This window comes from Heterocephalus glaber, unplaced genomic scaffold (assembly GCF_053883595.1).
Source record: "Heterocephalus glaber isolate CG9 unplaced genomic scaffold, H.glaber_assembly_v1.0 deba00000546, whole genome shotgun sequence".
NCBI classification, from domain to species: domain Eukaryota; kingdom Metazoa; phylum Chordata; class Mammalia; order Rodentia; family Bathyergidae; genus Heterocephalus; species Heterocephalus glaber.
Window position 1 is genome coordinate 2545414 of NW_028258147.1, and position 18530 is coordinate 2563943.

Below are 18530 nucleotides of genomic sequence, written 5' to 3' on the forward strand. Positions count from 1 at the left end.
GGGGGAGGTCTTTCAAAAAAACGTTCAATAAATTTAAAGTTGGGTAATTTTTTTTTTTTAAGTACCAGGGATCGAACTCAGGACCTTGTGGTTGGCAAGCAGGCATGGTGCCACTGAGCTAAATCCACGGCCCCAAGACAGGTAATTATTTTAAAATTCTGTTAAATGACAACATAAATGGTACCTAAAAGGTGACAGAGGTGGTACAAATGGTTGTTCTCTGACTTCTTAGTTTAAATTATCAATTAATTCTACCTGCAGGTATTTTTCGAACTATGGACATGCCTTTATTCAAAGCAAATCTACCAGCATAAAGAAATCCTCTGCTACAAATGTCAGGCAGAAAAAGCTTTTGATTATGGCTGTCTCCAGTGGGCTTTGGCTAGTCATCTAGAGCTGACAGGCTTCAAGTCCCTTAATAGGGCCCGTGGGTTCACTATTTACACTGCTCTTATCTGAATGTACCTATAAGTTCACCTTACATGTTCAATTTCAGTTTCATTAAAGATCTCTTTCTCTTCAACACTTCCATCACTTGAACTGATTTTGATGGTCTAAAAAGTCCTTATCAGCAATATAAGTGACATAAATGACATTTATTTATGAAGGGAATGCTAATTAGCTTAAGACAACCAAGGCTCTAGGAGGTTTCTGCCATTGCAGGTGCAGCCATGAGTATCTTTCGGTGTGAGGGTCACAGTGGGATGCATTAGGAATTTTCAACTAAATATATGCCACATGTATATACATGTAATAAAAACTGCTTGATCCTATAGACAGTTTAATGTTTACAGAGAAGTTGAAGCACAAAGTTGTACACACTTTGATTCAGGACAGCCCAACTGCATATAATATAGCTTCATATCATAAGAAGCAATATTGTTCTGATTCTCTTAAAATAAGCTAGAATAAATAAGAGAACTGTGGATAATTTCTAGGATTCTTCTAAGTCACTAAAAGCAAATGTTTTCTAACAGTAATTATGACCCCCAAATAAAAATTTAAGTATCAAAACTTCTTCCATTATTTCAAATTACTCTCACTGGCATCTTCCATTCCCTTCTCTCTTGTTATTTTCCTGCATCATTTCTGTAATAGGTGGATTAATCTATGTATTAATCCAATAGTGTAACTTTTACAATATCATACTTGTGTTGCTAGGTGCAATCTTTGCTAGGTGCAATGTTACAGAATAGTATAACTTCAGATGTCTGATATCTCTTTGCAGGTGGACCCTCAATATTCTTTGGGATTCTTTTTATGAGTCTCTCATCAGCTTTTTCTCCCCATTTCCCTTAGTGGTTATTTTTTAAAAAATGTTATTTCAAATGTTATTTCTTCTCATTGCTCATCCTTCATGTTCTGGCTAAGTGACAGAGAAAGGAGAGGACCTGTTACAGACTTTGAAACATTCTGCCTCCCACCTCCAACCACCCAACTCAATTCAAATCTGTTTCATCCCTACCTATTTCCAGTAATCTCCAATTATCTCCTTGTTTTCCTGAATTTTTAGTATTTCTCTTTGCAATATTTCTCTAATTCCCTGTCATTTTTTTTAAAAAGAAACAATGAATGAATAAGCAAATCATTCTCTTCCTTTTATCCAACATTGCTCTCTATCAAAACTCTTCTGGGGCCAGGGAGTTAGGTCAGTGGTACTGTGCCTGCCTCACAAGCGCAAGGTCCTGAGTTCAATCCCCGGTACCAAAAAAAAAAAAAACCCCCCAAGAAAACAAAACAAAAAAACAAAAAAACTTGTTTATTCCCTTCAAAGAATTCCCAAAGAATTTATTCCCTTCATTCATTAAATGAGTAGCCTGAGAATCTAGTTTTCCTGATTAGTTCCGCTCACTGATATAACAGTCCCTATCATAAGTTCTGCAAAAAGATCTCTTCCTCTCAGTTTTGCAGATGTTAAAAATGCCAGTCCCTATTTGACCTCTAGATATAGTCTGATACTTCTGTAGGCCTTTCAAGCTCAACATTTGCTTGTTTCTACTACTTTGAATTCCTCTTTCATTTATAGCATCTAGTGAATTCTGTCTTCCTTTTGAGTTTGGTTACCTATCTGAAATACCTTTAAAGTTAACAAATTTTATACAATTTGCATTTGCTAGGAGTAGCAAAAGGGGTTCCTACATCTATTTATTCCACATTTTTTGACAGAAAAACCAATTGCAATAAGGGTTACACAACCAGCATTTCACTGATGTTGCTCCATCAACCCATGAATATGTTTTTATCTTCACATACTTTGAATATTATGAAGCATCCAATATTTTTGATTGGTATTTTCTTTTTTGGTATTTTCTTGACAAAATAATCATTTGTTTCCACCACTATTTCCTTCTGGTTCTTTTCCTGCCATTCTAAATCCCTAATTATAGCCAAACTGATGACTCTTCCTGTGCCCATTCTTAAATGTTGTGGCCATAGGATTTTGCATTTCTCACTTTGTCAATCTCATCTTCTTGCCAGGATCGACCCATCTGCATTGTGATGATTTCTAAATTAATATTTCCAGGGCAGCCCTCTCTTCTAAGTGTTGGACCTGCATCTCTAAAGGTTTATTCAAGAACTCTATAGTCTCATCATCATTTCAAATTAAAATTAGTCAAAAGGAATTCATTTTCTGTCTCTCTCCCAGTAGACACCTGGCCAAGCCATCCTGCGATTTGAGCCACAAAACAGTCATCCTAATTGCCTACAGCTACCACATCCAGCCAATTCTACCTCCTTAAAAATCTTACAAATTTGTCATTTCCTGTCCCAGTTCACTGCCGTTAACCTGTATTTAAATCCTCATCATCCCTCACTTGTTAGCAATAACCTTGTAACTGGGCTTCTTTTTTTTCAGGTACTGGGGATCGAACTCAGGACCTTACACTTGCCAGGCAGGTGTGGCACCACTGAGCTACATCCCCGAAGCCTAGAGCTATAAGACTATCAGTCTAACTCACCACACTACTCAGAACAGTCATGCTTGTAAACTACAAATACAATCATGTTATTGCCCTTCTTAGAACTTTTCAGTGACAAGTCTATGTAAGAACAAGACAGGACTTAGCAAGGCAAAAACATCTGCCTCTTCAGCTTCACCTCCTATTGCTTTTTCCTCTTTTGTCTCTGTTAACTACTGCAAGACAAACCTCTGTGCATGTTGAACATCCTAACCATAATGAGTTCTGCAGAGTCTTTTGAATGGGATATAGTGTTTTCTGCTTCTGCATGTTGTCACTGCCTAGAGAATCATTTTCTCATCCTCCTTGTTTGCTACTACTTATCAAGTATTATTACCTTGGCTCTTCTCTTGCTGTGGCTGAATTCTCTCTTTTGTGCCCCATCACCCTTATATCAGAGGTTTTCAACTTGGACTGCACATTAGAATCACTTTGGGAAGCTGTTAAAAAAGCACATGTCCTGGCAAGACCAAGCAAATCAGAATCTCAGGGTGGTGGTCATGGGGTAGGTAACAGAATTTTTTAATTTCCCATGTGATCCAAGAATGCAGTCAAGTAACAACCTTTGCCTTACACATAACTCTACTCTCATTGGTCTTCCTACACTGCTTTTTAAGTTGGACTCTCAAACTAGATGAGTTCTCTGAAGGTTGAATTGATCTCTTACTAGTTTTTGTGTGCCCAGTGCCTAGTATAATACCTGGTATGCATACCGTCTTCACTATTAGCAATAGGATCAGAGACAGAGAATAGGGAAAGGTAAGGGAGGGGACAGGATATGATCAGAGAATATTATATACATATATGAAAATGTCACAATGAAATCCACTATTTTCTACAATTAATATGTACTAATAAAAATGCTTCTTCAATTTTAGGTATCTAGATAACTTATTAAACAAAAACCATTTTAGTTGATTACTTTTTTTTTTTTGCACTGAATGACTCAGATGAGTTATTAAGTTCTTTGATATTGAACCAAATCACAGATCACTCTGTGCTTTTCTAAATTCAATACAAATCAAAATAATGAATAATAAATTCAAGTGTGTCCCTCTTTGAAAAATATTCAGCACAAAAAATTCCTGATTCATAAAACAAATGAACTAAGAAGTGATTGCTGACAAGTCTTCCTCTTCCTAGGTGGTCTATTACTGGAAAGCCTCAAAAGCTCATTTTCTCTATAAAGAGTTTGTTGACTATGGCATTACATACACTCCCTTTGGAAAGGAAATGAACAAACTCTATCACCTATGACTTTTATACTTATCACCTATGACTTTTATACTTATCACCTATGACTACACAATTAACACTTTGTCTTATACAATGGGGTGGGAAGACCACAGTCTGTGGATCAACTCTCTCCATGAGCTGTCTTCATATGTCCTGTAAGCCGAGTGTTGATAGGTTTAAAAGGTTTATCAAAAAAACCTTTTTTTTGGTACAGGGATCAAACTCAGGTCCTTGTGCTTGCGCGGCAGGCAGCGAAACCACTGAGCTAAATACCCAGCCCTAAAAATTTTTTAAAAATAAATTTTTGAGAATGGAGAAATTTAAATTTAAATTTAAATATCCATATCCAGAAAGAACTTTGGGTGAGTGGCTCAGTTCCTTTTAGAAGTCACATTTTAGGCTAAATTCTGCTTCGGCGCGGGGGGGGTGGGGTGGTCGGTGGCGCTTCCTGCCCACCTCCCCAAGCCCGGCCCTTGGCCCCAAAGGCGCCCTGATAGCCGGAGCTGGGGAGGTTGCCTCAGCCACGCGCTAGGACAGTGGCAGGGTTTCCAACGGAGACTGCAGCCTCGGCGGGCGTGTCCGGGGAGGAAGCCCGGGCCAGCCCAGCCAGGGGACCCCACGGCGTTGCACTCACCCCGACCCCCGGCCCGGCCGCCTGTCCCTTTCTGCGAGAGAGCAAGCCGGGCGGACTGCCCCGCCAGAGCAGCATCATCAAGGATGGTTCAAAAAGAAAAGGGAGCGAAAGAAAACAGTGTCGTTCAGCAGCATGCCGACAGAGAGGATCAGCAGTGCAAGTGATTGTATCAATTCAATGGTTGAGGGTTCAGAACTCAAAAAGGTTCGCTCCAACTCTAGAATATACCATAGGTATTTTTTACTAGACGCTGACATGCAAAGCCTGAGGTGGGAGCCATGTAAGAAGGATTCTGAGAAGGCTAAGATTGATATTAAATCCATCAAGGAAGTGAGAACAGGAAAGAATACAGACATATTTCGCAGCAATGGCATTTCAGACCAGATATCTGAAGATTGTGCATTTTCAGTCATATACGGAGAGAATTATGAGTCACTCGATTTGGTTGCCAACTCTGAAGATACTGCGAACATCTGGGTTACAGGACTTCGGTACCTAATTTCTTATGGAAAACATACACTTGATATGTTAGAAAGTAGCCAAGACAACACGAGGACTTCTTGGGTTTCACAAATGTTTAGTGAAATTGATAATAGATAGCATTGGACATATAACTTTGTATAATGCTGTGCCGTGTATCAGAAACCTCAATCTTGGTTTAAAAACAAGCAAAATTGAGCTTAAGTTCAAAGAATTGCATAAATCCAAGGACAAAGCTGGTACAGAAGTCACAAAGGAAGAATTTATTGAGGTTTTCCATGAGGTTTGTACTAGACCTGAAATTTATTTCCTTTTGGTTCAGTTTTCAAGCAATAAAGAATTCCTTGAGCTGGGGATTTAGCTCAGTGGTTTCGCTGCCTGCTGCACAAGCGCAAGGACCTGAGTTCAATCCCCGGTACAAATAAAAAAGAATTCCTTGATACTAAGAATCTTATGATGTTTCTTGAGGCAGAACAGGATGTGGCACATATAAATGAGGAAATAAGCCTTGAAATTATTCACAAATATAAGCCACCCAAAGAGGGCCAGGAAAAGGGCTGGCTCTCCATAGAGAGATCACTAATTACCTTATGTCACCTGACTGTTACATATTTGATCCAGAACATAAGAAGATCTGTCAGGATATGAAACAGCCTTTGTCTCATTACCTTATAAACTCATCTCATAATACATACTTAATAGAGGATCAGTTCTGAGGTCCCCCTGACATCACAGGATATATTCGAGCTCTTAAAATGGGTTGCCAGAGTGTTGAGTTAGATGTATGGGATGGGCCAGATAACGAGCCTGTAATTTACACAGGCCACACCATGACCTCTCAAATAGTCTTCTGCAGTGTCATTGATATTATTAACAAGTATGCGTTCTTTGCTTCAGAGTATCCTCTTATTTTATGTTTAGAAAATCACTGTTCTACCAAACAACAAAAGGTAATGGTTCAACACATGAAAAAAATTTTAGGACACAAGCTCTATACAACATCAACCAATGTTGAGGAATCTTATCTACCATCCCCAGATGTCCTGAAAGGGAGAATACTAATTAAAGCAAAGAAGCTATCTTCAAATAGCTCTGGAGTAGGAGATGTTACTGATGAAGATGAAGGAGCAGAAATGTCTCAGAGGATGGGAAAAGAGAATGTGGAGCAGCCCAACAGTGTGCCTGTGAAGCGATTTCAGCTTTGCAAAGAACTGTCTGAACTGGTCAGCATCTGTAAGTCAGTTCAGTTCAAAGAATTTCAGGTGTCATTTCAAGTCCAAAAGTACTGGGAAGTCTGCTCATTTAATGAAGTCCTTGCCAGCAAATATGCCAATGAAAATCCAAGAGACTTTGTAAATGACAACAAGCATTTTCTTGCTCGGGTCTTTCCTAGTTCAATGAATATTGACTCTAGAAACATGAACCCTCAAGATTTTTGGAAATGTGGTTGTCAAATCGTGGCCATGAACTTCCAGACACCAGGACTGATGATGGATCTGAATATTGACTGGTTTAGGTAGAATGGAAACTGTGGCTATGTCCTTTGGCCAGCCATCATGAGGGAAGAAGCCTCATTCTTCAGCGCTAATACAAAAGACTCCATCCCACGAGTCTCACCTCAGCTTCTTCACATTAAAATCATCAGTGGGCAGAACGTCCCAAGCCCAAAGGCTCAGGTGCCAAAGGTGATGTGGTGGATCCCTGCGTCTATGTGGAAAGCCATGGAATTCCTGTGGACTGTGCAGAACAAAGGACAAAAACAGTGTACTAGAATGGAGATGCTCCCATTTTTGATGAAAGCTTTGAATTTCAAATCAACCTACCTAAACTGGCCATGGTGTGCTTTGTAGTGCTAGATGATGACTATATTGGGATGAATTTATTGGTCAGTACACAATTCCCTTTGAGTGTTTACAAACAGGCTACCGCCATGTCCCCCTGCAGTCTATGACTGGAGAGGTTCTTGCACATGCTTTTTTGTTTGTCCATGTGGCTATTACTAATGGAAGAGGAGGAGGAAAGCCTCATAAAAGGGGCCTTTCTGTGAGAAAAGGGAAGAAATCTAGGGAATATGCATCTCTGAGAACACTGTGGATTAAAACTGTGGATGAAGCGTTCAAGAATGCCCAGCCCTTGATATGGGATGCCACAGATCTGAGAGAGAACATGCGGAATGCAGTGATGTCATTCAAGGAGCTGTGTGGCCTCTCCTCGGTGGCCAATCTCATGCAGTGCATGTTGGCAGTGTTTCCCCGCTTCCTGGGGCCCAATAACACAGCCCTGGTGGTCCTGAATCTGAGCGAGCCATATCCCACAATGGAGTTGCAGGGAATTGTGCAGAGGTTCTGAAGATTATGACAACTTATGACATGATTCAGTCCCTCAAGGCACTGATTGAAAATGCAGATGCTAAGGCAGAGAAGCTCAGCTGGTCCCAGAACCCGGAAGGAAGCTCCCCCATTGCCATCCCAGGCTCCTAGGGCAGAGAAGGTGAGCCTGTCCCAGCACCCAGAAGGAAGCTCCCTGCCTCCATCCCAGGCTCCTAGGGCAGAGAAGCTCAGCCGGTCCCAGCACCCAGAAGGAAGCTCCCCCGCTGCCATCTCAAGTTCCTAGGGCAGAGGAGGTGAGCCGTATGGGTGCCAGAAGCACACACACACACACACCCATATGGAAATGAGAAGACACATAAACAAGCCTCAAAAACAGACTTCCAGATCACCTACAGGAACCCCAAAGGGAAACAAGATGGAACAATCTGGTGCTCAACCACCTGGACTCTCTGAACTGGCAACAAAAGAGGATCTGGGAAAAATGAAATCAGAAATAATTATTCAGATAACAGCAAAGATTTTGCTCATGGTGCAAGACATGATGATTAATAAATCTAGAGAGGACACAGATAAAAAAATAGAGAATCTGAGGAACATGATGGAATCCCAACATAGGAAACAAATGGAATCCATAAAACAGATGCAAACAGATTTCCAAGAGATTAAAAACTCCATCGAAAGTCTGTGCACCAGAATGAACCAATGTGAGGATAGAATTTTACGTATAGAAGATAAGATTGCAATTAGTGAGGAAGAAAAGAAAAATTACTTTAAAATTGTAAGGGAACATAAGAAATAAATCCAGCAGCTGTTAGATGATGCAAAGAAGAATAACATAAGACTGATTGGAGTCAATGAAGAAAGAGGAGACAGTGCAGATGACATAAAAAAAACTGTTCATAGAAGTGATGGCAGAAAACTTCCCAAGCAGGGGAAAAGAATTTGACATACAGATAAGTGAGGCATATAGGACTCCAGCTAGCCTTAATAAAAAAAAACTACACATAGGCATGTAATAGTTAGGATTGCAGAAATCCAACAGAAGAACAAAATTCTACAAGCAGTGAGAGAAAAGAAACAAATCACATACAAAGGAAAGCCCATCACAATCACAGCAGACTTCTCAATGCAAACCCTCAAGGCAAGAAGAGCTTGGAGTGATGTATTTCAAGCCCTAAAGGAAAACAGCCTCCAACCCAGACTGATGTACCCTGCAAAACTATCTTTCAAAATTGATGGAGAAATAAGATACTTTCATGATAAAGAGCACCTCAGGAACTCCATGAATACCAAACCGGCACTCCAAAAACTTTTAGACAATACCCTAGGAAAAGACAATGAGGATCACAACCCCAGGAAACCCAGCAGAATGAATCCATTGGGTGTGACAAATTAAACCCAAAGGGGGAGAATCCAACAAAAAGAAAAAGTCATGACAAGGCTTTTAAAACTTTTAACTTCATCTCCCTAATGAGTGTATAATTCAATCTTATTATTGTACTGATTAGTATTTTTCTGATTCTAGAGTTGCACACCATTCCTTGTGCTATACTGGCTATTTATCATCTTCTTATGTCTACTTTTTAATTGGGTTGTCTATTAATGAGCTCTAAGGATTCTTTATATATTCTGCTCATAGGTTCTATGCATTGTAAATATGGTCTGTTTAAGGGCTACTTTTCATTTTAATGATGTCATTTAAAGTTCTAAATTTTGATGGAATCTCATTTATCAATTTTTTTCTTTTATACATCATGTCTTTTGTATCCTAGGTAGTTCTTGCCTACCCTGAATTCATAAATATTTTCCCTTATAATTTCTTCTTAAAGTTTTATACTTTTAGGCTTTCTTATTTAGGTTCATAGATCCCTTCAAGTTATTTTCATGTATGGAAAAAAAGAGTTGAGGTTAATTTTTTATATATAGATACCAGGTGTTCTAGTGCCATTTGCTGCAAACACTATCTCTTCCTCGGCTCTTGAATTGAGTTTATATTCTATAAAATGTTAATGTTAAATAATCTTTCAAAACTCAGTGGACCATATATGTGTGGTTCTATTTCTAGATTCTCTGTTTTATTCAAATGATCTATATGTCTTTCCTTACACCAACACTGCCTTGATTACTGTAGCTTTAGAAGAAGTCTTAAGTTAGGTACTAAACGTCTTCCAACACTGTTTTTGTTTTTAACTTTTCTAGGTCCTTTGTACACCTACATAACTTTTAAATTTCAATATCCAATTCTTCATTTATAGCAAGTATACACAGACTTGAATTTTTATATATACCTTGTGTTTTCTAATCCTGCTAAATTCAAGTACAAGTTCTAGGGGCTCCTAGAGATTTCTTAGTATTTTCTCTGTAGATGATCATTTCATCTACATATAAAGATTTTGCTTCTGCCCTGCCAATCCTATCCTAATTGTGTCATTTTATTGCCAGACTATTTTGGTGGGGACTAGGTTTCAAAGTTTAATGGACAGATAAAGAGTAAGCATATCTGCCCTTGTTCCCCACCCTAAGGAGAAAGCATTGTCTCTTCCCCATTCATATAAGGCGTTCTCGCTGGAAGCATGGAGTACATGTCTTTAATCTGTTGAGCAGTTTCTGCTCTATTTCTAGTCTCCTGATAGCTTTTACCACGAACAGTTGTAGAATTTAGTCCAATACTTTTTCTCCAACTAGTGACAGGATCATATGGCTTTTTCCTTTCCTCTGTTAAAATGATGACTTTTGGGGGTGGATCTTCCAATGCTGAACCAACACTGCCATCCCTATAACAAAATCACTTTCCACATCCTGCCAGATCTGACTTCTAATAGTTTGTTTTGTTAAACAAATTTCTATCTATGTTCATAATTTTTTCTTCTATTATCTTTATCCAGTTTTAAGATTAGCACAATGTTGAGTTCCTAAAATGAGGGGAGAATTGTTCCTTCTTTTTTCTGCTTTAAATGTTTGATATAATTTATCAGTGAAAATGTTTATGAGCCTGCTGTTGTCATATAGGTAGGTTTTCAAGCTAAGAATATACTTTCTTTAATAGGTGCTATTCAAATTTTGTATTTCCTCCAGAGTTAGTTTCATTAATTTGTCTTCCAAGGTACTTCTTAGAAGTTGACAAATTTATTTCAAAACAGATTTTTGTAATATGCTTTCTATATCCTCTTAAAATCTGTAAAATCTGTGATAATGTCTCCTAGATCTTAATATTGTAATTTAAAAAATGTATAACTGATATTGTGTAACAGGAAAAGGTCTAAAAGAGTAGGGAAATTGGGATGGGTAGGGGAAGGGAAAAAAGGGAAAGGAAAAAATATGAGAAGAGGAAAAAAATGGAAACAAGGTCTTTGCAAATAGGGAAGGGTGGAGGGGGTGAAGGGAGGGCAAGGGAAGGGGAAAAAAAATAAGAACCAAGAGACTTATGTAATGGTACAAGATCCCAATGATGAATGTAACTGTATTTTATACCTAAAATGTACTAATAAAGTTAATGGGGGAAAAAAAAAAGAAAATGCAGATGCTGTATATGAAAAGATTGTGCATTGTCAGAAGGCAGGCAGGGAATTCCATAAACATTTGCACAGCATAGGCGCCAAGGAGGGTCTGAAGGAAGAAAAACTACAAAAAGCAGTGGAGAGCTTTACCTGAAATACTACCCTCCTAAAGGGACAAGCAGATCTTTTGAAATAGGCTAAGAACGAGACTTTGGAGAACCTGAAACAAATCCATTATGCTGCTGTTTCATGCGGACTGAATAAGCAGGGCACTGAAAATGCTGAGGTCCAAAAGCCACGCTGGAGCCTAGAAGTCATACGTGAAAAAGCAAATGATGAAACTGGAGAATAGAGGAACTTCCTACAAATCATTATAGAGTTTATAACTCTAGGACCAATTGTAGTCAAATGAGACATTTGCTTTGCACTCATTAATGAGAATAATATTTGGGATTTTAAAGCACAGCTGGAATAGGTAATTACAGTCTATTAAAACTGTGAATGTAAGTAGCAATCCTGTGTGTGAAGGCAAATAAACTCTTTAAAAAGAAATTATATTCCTGGCCAAAACATGGTATGTTTGTATACAAAAACCTTCTAACGCATGAAGAACAGATTAGCCACTTTAGTTCCATTGAGAAACAGGTATTTTCCTAAGTAAAAATAATTTCTTAAGATTGGAAATGGATTGGACTGCCAAATTAGTATTTATTGGTGATAAGACCTTATCTGTTCATTTTATACATGTGTGGTTGCCAGAGTCTCTGGGTTATAGATGACTTTGGGGTCATCCTTGCTGAGCCATAATTACTGAGGAGAATTAAGTGGACAAGTTCCCTGAACCCCCGGGAACCTTGGCAAGCCATCGAGGAGAATGAGAATGTGTAATTGGACTGAAGCTCCCTGCTTGAAGACTTGTGTTAGCATATGGGGAGTCGATGCAACAGCAACAATCTGAAAGTGATGCCTTGTAAATAGTTTTTCATTGTATGAAGTAGTGTTCACATTAAAGAGATGTTTTATCATAAAAAAAACAAAGTTAGAAGCTTAAATTTAAGTCATTTTTCCAGCATTTAAATCTTTGAGGCAGATACAGTTCACCCTAGGGTTCAGACCCAGTTTGGGTCTGCGAATGTGAAATGGTACTATACACCTTGGAGATTACAAATTTCTATCTTAGCAGTTGATAGAATAAAACAAAAATTAGCTTGGTGAATACTGTGTTAAAGATATCCATATTATTTACTTAGGTATTTTATAAACATTGGCTTAAAATTTTTAACATATTCATATATTCCATTTTTTAAAGGATAGCGATTCTAATTAAAATAGTATCACATAATTCAACAATAAAAATATTCATACTGGAATGAACACCAATCCCAAAAGCAATTACAAATATTCAAAATATTCTATTTGAAAAACTGGCATTGATTAACATACAATTACTCTAAAGGATTTTTTTTATTTAAGTGGCAAAGTTCCCAACCTGACCAATTATGCTTATTAGTTTATTATTATTATCAGCAGCAGCATTTTTTAAACAGGGTCTCTCTCTGTAGTTCAGCCTGACCTTGAATCCACTATGCAGCCCAGGCTGGCCTTGAATTTGAGGTGATCCTTCTTGTTCAGCCTCCTGCATTCTGGGATTACACGTATGTATTATACTTATTAGTTTTTCATTTTTTTTCCCCAGTACCGGGTATCAAAGTCAGGACCTTGCACTTGCCAGGCAGGTGTGGTGCCGCTGAGCTACATCCCTGGCCCTAGTTTTTGATTTTGTGACTAAAAGGATCATGTGGGTTACAAAATTCCTAGACATATCTAAATCACCTCAGAAAAGAAGTGTTACATCCCCAATAAGAGGAGTAAGGTTAATCATTCCTACCAGAACCATAATCTTCTCACTAATTCAGAGCTCAATGGGCTAAAGACATAGCCATATGTGTAACTATTTGCACTTGTTCCCAGGAGCAAGAAGAAAATAGGTGTACTTCCTGAAACAAGGTGATAAGGCTGCCAGGAGAAGACTCCACTCTCTAGACACAGCTGAGTGGATTTCATTCAGAAAACATCTGCTGGTGTCAACTGGCTCTGATGTGCACTGCTTCCTTGCTGGAACAGTTGGGAAGTGCAAGTGTGCATGGTCCCTGGAAACAGCTGGGCTGCTGAGTCTTTCATTAGGTAAACAACCAGGGGCAGGTGGGGCTAATTGGCTTCAACTGTTTGGTGACGGCCAGGGCATGATGCTTCCTTTGCCAGGCTGAATCTTTTAGACTCTTCAAAAACTAGGAGCCAAGCTAGACAAATGAACCCTAGACAAGTCTGGCCCAAATTAAACTGCTGTAGTCCAATCTCCACTGTGGATGACTGGTCCTGCAGCAGACCAAAGTGCAGTACAATGTCCAGCAGCACGTATTAATGACCATTAGGTATGCAAAGAAGGAGTCAGAATTATGCTATTGAGGAAAAATAACAGAAAACAAACACAAAACCAAAAAATCTCTTATGGAGAGATATTTCATTTTAAAATGAAACAGAATACTGTATAAAGAAAACCACAGAGAAACATCAGATCATCTTTGGTATCACACTCCGTGGTGGTCCCATAGTTTTTATGATGGTGTGTATTTTTCCCCAGATGTTAAGAAACATTTGATAGCTCTGGAGATGGTTCATGGAAAGCAATTCAAGAGGACCATAGGGAAGGAGAATATGGAATCTGAGAGTTTAGAAAGTGTAACTTGGGGATAATATAATAACAATTTTAAATAGACAAGTTCTCATATGAAGAGTCATAAGCCCAAGAAGAAAAGAATAATACTGCAGCATAAGAAGTGAACCAGGAATTAATATAAAATCTGTCTCAACAATCAAATGTTCAGTTTTCTTATGAGAAGAAAATTTAAATATGTTCTATGTTTGAATATTCTTAAGATTTTTATAAAAATATATTAGACCAGGTAGCTCCCTGTTTAAACTTTCCATGACTTCTCATTCCATTTAGAATAAAATTCACATTTTCTGGTCTCAAGATCCTTCATTAATAGCTCTTAATTCTGGATATATATTAAAACATCTGAGTAGCATTTAAAAATGTATCAACTTCATAGGGCTCAGACTAGTATTTTTAAATCTCCCACATACTTAAGTGTAGTCAGAAAAGACCAAAATAATCTGACTTTCTCACCTCACGCAGTGTTTAATCTCCTTGTTCCCTGTATCCCATGAAACTGACCTGAATTCACATAAGCTCTAGGCTACTTCTTGCCTTGTACTTGCTCCTTCTACCTGGAATGTTATTTCCCACATCTTTACACAGCTCCTTCTTCTCCTTCATAATTCAACTCAAACATTTCCTCTTTAGTGAGGTCTTTCTTGGTACTCCTCCCTATCTTGAATCTTTTAAAAATCACATCATCCATATTATTGAGAAATCTATTTTATTTCTTTGTCACTATATTATCTATCTCCCTCCATTAGAATATACAATTTATGATGTCAAGACATTGACTACCTCATTTGTTTCTCTATTCTTAGCCTTCAAGAAATAAATGTGTATTTATTCAAAAATTTTATTTTAAATTATAAATTAACAAATTACAGCTCTATATATTTATGGGGTACAAAGTAATGTTATGATTTATGATTAATTAAGTCAAGTTAATTAATATATTTATCATCACTGATACTGTTTTTGTGATAAGTACATTTGAAATTTACTCTCCATGATTTCAAAACATGTGATACATTATTGTATACTATATTTACCACACTGTGAAATATAGCCTTATTCCTCTGTCTAATTGAGTCTTTGAACTCTCATCATTAACTCCCTTTTCTCCCTCCAACAACATCTGGTAATTACCATTCCATCCTCTGCTTCTGTGAATTCCACTGTTTTAGATTCTACATATAAGTGCACATAAGGTATTTGTCTTTTTGTGCCTGGCTTATTTCACTTTTATATTAGCCAATTTCTTCCATGTGGTTCCACATGGCAAAATTTCTTTCTTTTAAAAAGTGAATACTTGTACCATCTTTCCACAAGGAATGTAAACATTATGTACTATACTACACTTATGTACTAATAAACTAAGATTAAAAAAATCTGAGCTTGGGAAATCTTTGCACCTTATATATTTAGTAATGCTCACATCAGAGGAAACCACTCTGACTTGCTCCATACGCTAGCTTTAATGCTTTATGAACCTTTATGAACTTCACAGAATATAGTCTTGTCTGTTTTCTTTCATGGAACATAGTGTCACTGCATCTATTCATGTTGTTGTGTATCAGTTCTTTTTCATTCATTCCCTTGAAAGGATATACTATATATTGTCAATCTGTTGCCCAGTCAGACATCTAGGTTATTGCTAAATGGGAGCTACTATAAATAAAAATATTCTGAACATTTTCTTTAGGTGAATAGTATTAAATTGTGTATATATACCACGTTTTCTTTATCTACTTGTCTGTTGATGGACATAGGTTTATTCTGTAACTTGTCTATTATGAATAGTGCTGTAGTGAATATTGCAGTGGAGAAATCTTTTAAGCATACTGATATCAAATATTTTGGATAAATATCCGAAAAGGTATTATTGCTGGATCATCTAGTAATTCTATTTTTAATTTTTTGAGGAACATTCATTTTGAATGTTCCATAACAGCTGAACTAATTTACATTTCCGCAACAGTGCACATGGAATCCCTTTTCTCTACAGACTCACCAACACCTACTTTTTATCTTTTGATAACAGTCATTGTGACAATTATGAAGTAATATTTCATCATGGTTGTTTTTTTTTCCATTAAGTTTATTGGTACATTTTAGGTATAAAATACAGTTACATTCATCACTGGGATCTTGTACCATTGCATGAGTGTCTTGGTTCTTATTTTTTACCCCTTCCCCTGCCCTCCCTTCAACCCCTCCACCCTTCCCTATTTGCAAAGATCTTGTTTCCATTTTTTTCCTCTTCTCATATTTTTTTCCCTTCTTTCCTTTCCCCTACCCCTCCCACTTCCCCTACTCCTTTACACCTTTTCTTTCTATTACACAATATCAATTATACATTTTTAAAATTACAATATCAAGATCTAGGAGACATTACCACAGATTTTACAGATTTTAAGAGGATACAGAAAGCATATTACAAAAATCTGTTTTGAAATAAATTTGACAACTTCTAAGAAGTACTTTGGAAGATAAATTAATGAAACTGACTCTGGAGGAAATATAAAATTTGAATAGCACTTATTAAAGAAAGTATATTCTTAGCTTGAAAACCTACCTATATGACAACAACAGGCTCATATACATTTTCACTGATAAATTATATCAAACATATAAAGCAGAAAAAAGAAGGAACACTTCTCCCCTCATTTTAGGAACTCAACATTGTGCTAATCCTAAAACTGGATAAAGATAATAGAAGAAAAAAGTATGAACATAGATAGAAATTTGTTTCACAAAACAAACTATTAGAAGTCAGATCTGGCAGGATGTAGAAAGTGGTTTTACTACAGGGATGGTGGTGTTGGTTCAGCATTGGAAGATCCACCCCCAAAAGTCATCATTTTAACAGAGGAAAGGAAAAAGCCATATGATCCTGTCACTAGTTGGAGAAAAGGTATTGGACTAAATTCTACACCTGTTCATGGTAAAAGCTATCAGGAGACTAGAAGTAGAACAGAACCTTCTCAACAGATCAAAGACATGTACTCCATACTTCCAGCAAAAACACCTTATATGAATGGAGAAGATACAATGCTTTCTCCCTAAGGTGGGGAATAAGGGCAGATATGCCTACTCTTCATCTGTGCATTAAAACTTTGAAACATAGGCCTAAACCAAAATAATCTGGCAATAAAACGACACAATTAGGATAGGATTGGCAAGGTAGAAGCAAAATCTTTATATGTAGATGAAATGATCATCTACAGAGAAAATACTAAGAAATCTCTAGGAGCCCCTAGAACTTGTATTTGAATTTAGCAGGATTAGAAAACACAAGGTATATATAAAAATTCAGGTCTATGTATACTTGTTATAAATGAAGAATTGGATATTGAAATTTAAAAGTTATATAGGAGTACAAAGGACCTAGGAAAGTAAAAAGAAGAAGAAAAAACACTGTTGGAAGATGTTTAATACCTAATTTTAAGACTTCCTCTAAAGCTACAGTAATCAAGGCAGTGTTGGTGTAAGGAAAGATATATAGACCATTTGAATAAAACAGAGAATCTAGAAATAGAACCACTCATATATGGTCCACTGAGTTTTGAAAGATTATTTAACATTAACATTTTGTAGAATATAAACTCAATTCAAGAGCTGAGGAAGAGATAGTGTTTTCAGCAAATGACTCTAGAATACCTGGTATTCGTATATGAAAAATTAACCTCAACCCTTTATTGCCATACATAAAAACAACTTGAAAGGATCTATGGACCTAAATATGAAAGACTAAAATTATAAAACTTTAAGAAGAAATGATAAGGAAAAATGTCTATGAATTTAGGGTAGGCAAGAACTACCTAGGATATAAAAAACATGATGTATAAAAGAAAAAATTTGATAAATGAGATTCCATCAAGGTTTAGAACTTTAAATGACATCGTTACAATGAAAAGTAGCCCTTAAACAGACCATATATTTACAATGCATATAACCTATGACCAGAATATATAAAGAACTCTTAGAGCTCATTAATAGACAACCCAATTAAAAAGTAGACACAAGAAGATGATAAATAGCCAGTACAGCATAAGGAAAGGTGTGCAACACTAGAATCTGAAAAATACTAATCAGTACAATAGCAAGATTTAATTATATACTCATTAGGGAGATGAAGTTAAAAGTTTTAAAAGTTTGTCATGACTTTTTCTTTTAGATGGATTCTCCCCCTTTGTCATGCCCAATGGATTCATTCTGCTGGGTTTCCTGGGGTTGTGATCCTCATTGTCTTTTCCTAGGGTATTGTCTAAAAGTTTTTGGAGTGCTGGTTTGGTATTCATGAAGTTTCTAAGGTTCTCTTTGTCATGAAAGTATCTTATTTCTCCATCAATTTTGAAAGATAGTTTTGCAGGGTACATCAGTCTGGGTTGGAGGCTGTTTTCCTTTAGGGCTTGAAATACATCACTCCAAGCTCTTCTTGCCTTGAGGGTTTGCATTGAGAAGTCTGCTGTGATTCTGATGGGCTTTCCTTTGTATGTTGTTTGCTTCCTTTTTCTCACTGCTTGTAGAATTTTGTTCTTCTGTTGGGTTTGTGGAATCCTAACTATTATATGCATAAGTGTAGATTTTTTTTTGATCAAGGCTAGTTGGAGTCCTGTATGCCTCATTTACCTGTATGTCAAGTTCTTTTCCCCTGCTTGGGAAGTTTTC

The 18530-nt window shown here is 37.1% G+C and overlaps 1 protein-coding gene and 1 pseudogene across 8 annotated transcripts in view; one reads left to right on the forward strand and one right to left on the reverse strand.

Moving 5' to 3' along the window:
* The window catches only part of Exoc4 (exocyst complex component 4), an 816538-nt gene that overhangs the window by 157762 nt on the left and 640246 nt on the right, over nucleotides 1-18530 (reverse strand). The gene's annotated exons all lie outside the window — the stretch shown is intronic.
* On the forward strand, nucleotides 4913-11600 carry LOC101721885 (inactive phospholipase C-like protein 2; annotated as a pseudogene).